General features: G+C 41.7%; 1 pseudogene; it reads right to left on the reverse strand.

Moving 5' to 3' along the window:
- Positions 1 to 1,509: 1,509 nt before the first annotated feature.
- LOC105741352 lies at positions 1,510 to 3,702 on the reverse strand (annotated as a pseudogene).
- Between the last annotated feature and the right edge of the window lie 517 nt (positions 3,703 to 4,219).

Here is a 4,219-nt window from a genome sequence, read left to right on the forward strand (position 1 = left end):
CTTACATGACATGTATTTCTTTCATGATATAGGCAAAATGTCAATCACACGTTCCTCTTCAGGAAGTGGGTGGAGGAAGGGGAGGAGGGTAGCCCTGGCAAGCTGTCATTGCCCAGTAGTAACTCTACACTAAGCAAGGGGACACCCATGCCCACAGGTGGCCCGTATTATTGCCACAGAGGTCTAAGTGCTGTTGCTGACTCAGCTTTCACAAATGAAACTCACACTGAAGTTAGAGTGTATTGTGAGTAACAGACATATTTAATCAGACTGCATATTGAATAAAACCTTCTCCTGAATGCGAGAATATAGACCTAGATCATTCCGACAAGTTCAGGGGGAAAAGGGTTTTGGAAATAGATAGAACAGAGTTATTCAAGATGCCATTAGAAGAATCTACTATGAAAGAAGAATATGGGTGAACCTGCAGTTGGGGGGTCTGAGTCCTTTTCAGGACATGGCAACCAGTCTGAGGGTCATAAACACAAATGATTCCCGGGGCCAGGTGAGTGCAATTGCTGGTTGAACAGGTAAGAGTCAGAAGGGAGAGGCCCTTGCAGTAAAGACCCCTGCTATTGCATCTTCTCCAGAGGCTGTCACTGCTCAGCTCTGACTGACATGGTGGATCAATGGAGTAATGACATGCACACCAACCAACATCTGCAGGTTTATTTATTTTTTTTTGCAAGCCATGACCATTTAATTCAGTTCAAAAACTTGAGATGCAAACCTAACATATAACCTTCCTCTTTTTTCTTTTTTTCGGGCGGGGTGGGGGAGAACTGGGGATTGAACTCAGGCCATTGTGCATGCCAAGCAAGCCTTTATTCTACTGAGCTATGCCCCATCCCTGCCCCACCTTTTTTTCCCACACCTTTTTTTTAAACCTTCTTATATTACATAACTGCAAATAAAATTTCTTTTCAGGGGATCAGTGTAATTAAGGTGGAATTGTCTAAATAAACTTCTAATGCCATTCTTAAAGTATTAGAGACTATATTGAGAATAAACTTAAACATTACTCTTTTTGGGATTAATGATAAATGATGAGGTACAATGAATAGCTTCTGTAGATTTCTTAGACCTAGACCACTAAATAAGAATGCACTGACTTTAACTACTGGTGGCTTTTTAAGAATGGGAGATCTGTGTTGCTGAGTACCCACTCTTTCTTCATGTGTGGCACCGGGGATTGAACGCAGGACCCTGCACTTGCCAGGCAAGTGCATATTCTACTGAGCTATCCCCCAGGCCCTTGAGTACCCACTCTTTAATGCAAAGACTTATGTTTACTTTTTCAAATGGTTCAATCTCACTAACATGTAAAACCTTAGCAGACCCCTAATAAAAGACCATTTTTTAAAACTGGGCCATTTTAATGTTTTACAATTTAATAAACAGTTTTCTTGATGGATGTAGTCATGAGAGTTGTTCAGCAGTATTCAAGTTATGGTTTTCCTGATTAGTCTGTAGTCTTCAAATGTAAGAAGTCACTGTATGAAACATCTGTCAAACTAGTAAGACTGCACTGATGCATCCATCATTTTCAGGATTGTTCGTTACCTGGGAATATTTACCCCAAATAACCTTGCCTCCTTGTATCACAAAGCCAAACTCACTCATGTTCACCTCAATCACTGTTCCTTTGGTAATAACACCCAAAGTTGTATACAATTGCAATGAAGGCTTCTTTTTCACACCAAGTATTGGCAGGCAAAAGGTGGCTTTCTGTTCAGGATGTGCTACATGGGACTTCTTAAAACATAAACCCATTGGCCTAATGAATCGTTCATATTTAAGTGGTTTTCTTGTAAAGCCATCTCCTACAAAGCAGACTTTAGTAACCATCCTCTTCAGTGCCTTCTTTTTTCTCTTTCCCATTCAAATAACTTAGTTTTTTTAATTTATTTTATAAATAATTTTACTGAGAAACAAATAGCAATGGGACAGTTTCATAACTGATAAGTAGGAGAGTTTCAATAATTAATACAATGCATATTGTTGTCTTCCTAGTGGTTATTCTTATTAGAAGATTCAGACATGATATCCTTTCTAAATACTATTAATACAACTCTTTCTATTCATGGAATTAAGAGAAAGTAGCTGTATGTCTATCCTAACTATTTTGTGTATACAGATACAAAATGGTCCTTCATTTGTATCCCATTTTTTTGTTTAGTTTTGTCATTGCCATTTATTGAATAACATTTACTATGTCCATTTATCCTTGGGCACAAACTTTGGGCAGAGAAACTTGCCTTTTCTTTTCATTTTTGTTTAATCATGCTGGAAAGTATTTTTGCATGAGACTGGCCTTCTCTGTCCAGCAGGTAGGCAGGTACTGCTCCTTTTGGAGTCTTTTCATCCTTCTTTTGTTTGGTGTTGCTCTTTTCATGAATCTTTATAATCTTCTTCATTTGGATTTTCTCTGCATGGCTCTGTGGTAGAGCTTAGCCTTCAGGCCAATCTCTTTTTTTTTTTTTTTTTTTTTTTTTTTTTGTCTTCTTTGAATGTTCATGAGCCTGTGGGCTTTCCTTCTTTCTCTTTTTCTCATGGTAATCCGAGTGGTACCCATAGCATCTAGAGTGTAACTCAATATTTTCATTCTGTGGCACAATGGTAGCTACAGAGCAGCCACGGGAGCCTCAGGTGTGCAAAGAAAAATCCTAACTTTGGGGTGTCCCAGATGCACAAGCTCCATCATGCAGGTTTTTAAAATAGGGTAAGACAGTATCTCCTGGGCCACCTGTCCTCCCTGGCTGTACCATGCTCAGTACTGGCCCTATTTCTGTCAACCTTGCCATGCAGTGCCCCTGCTCATCCCTCAGGGAGGGCTCTGTGCTTGGCCAGCAGGAGCCCATGCAGGACATACAGGTCTCCTAACTGCTCTGGACCCAAAGCCCTTGGAGAATTGCACTGTTTACATGAGCAGACTCTAAGGGTGCAGCTCCTTCCTGAACCACCCATGTCTTTTTAAAAAGCTCACTTTAATAAAACATTCTCAAGGAGCCTTGTGGAAGTGAATGCTATTCAATGTCTACAGCACATTTGGTAAAGTCCAGGGCAGAGACAAGGTCGGTTCACAATGTGTTCTGTTTTACTTCATTTTACACTTTCCCAGCAGTGGCATGGCAAGTCTGATGCCTCCAAATGGAGTTTGGAAAGAGGTTCTCACATGGGCAAGTCATCACACCCCAGTGAGACACACTTGGAAGAGTCAGAGCTACACTTGGGATTAATGGGCTTGAGGCCTCATCGCAGAAGTGGCCCACAGCCCTCAAGGAGATCTGAGAAACGTGACTACCCCCCTTCATGAATCAACAGCAGAACTGACACAGTACCTAGTGACATCATGGACTGACTGTCCAGTAGGAGGGAGTGCCTCCTTTCAGTCAGGAGAGGAGGGAAGACAAGAACTTAGACTAGACCTTGTGGTTTACTTTGCCTCATACCTGAATTTTATGAGCCGTGTTTTTGCTTCCATTACATGAGGAGTGACTGAGTGGAAATGTAAAGGCAAATTCTCTATCTCTGAAATTACCCATAAAATAATTGTATCTCACGTGCCTAAAGAGAGTGATGCCAACACTCCATCTGCTCTGTCCATCGCCTTCATATACAGGCTACTTCATGTTCTGTTGCCCTTTGGGGAGTGAGCTCACCTAGGAAAATGGGCTCTGCCCGTTCTCTTCTTGGGTACATTTTGGGGCTGGGATAAGGGTACTATTCTTGGAGGGTCCAGTCACTCACCAGCATCTGCAAATGTCCAAAGGGTCCAGGTGGCAATCACTATTCCCAGCAACTAGTTTGTGTTCTCTCCTTTACTATCTTTGCCTCACTCTCTCCAGTTCAATTTCAAGCTGGGGCCTGAAAGGCATTTTAGTCTTTTGACATTGTATGTGTCAGTCAGTCAACAAAAGCAAGGAAAATTGCTTAGACAATAAGAAAAATAACTTGCTCTGATTTTTTTTTAGAAAAAGTCTCAAAAGACATCAAAAATTCCCCAACCATGTTGATTATTTTTGTTTGAAAGGTGGTACATGCGCACTGAATTTGTTTTTAGTGTATTTGGTTGTTGCAGGGTCTCGCTACACAGCTTGGACTCCTAGCAATCTTCCTGCTTTCAGCCTCCCCAGCGCTGGGATTTCAGGCATGCACCACCATGCCCTGACTCTGGCTGGCTCAGCCTGCCCTGGGGGTGGGACTGGCACAACATGTG

Source organism: Octodon degus, unplaced genomic scaffold (assembly GCF_000260255.1).
Source record: "Octodon degus isolate 3935 unplaced genomic scaffold, OctDeg1.0 scaffold00525, whole genome shotgun sequence".
Lineage (NCBI taxonomy): Eukaryota > Metazoa > Chordata > Mammalia > Rodentia > Octodontidae > Octodon > Octodon degus.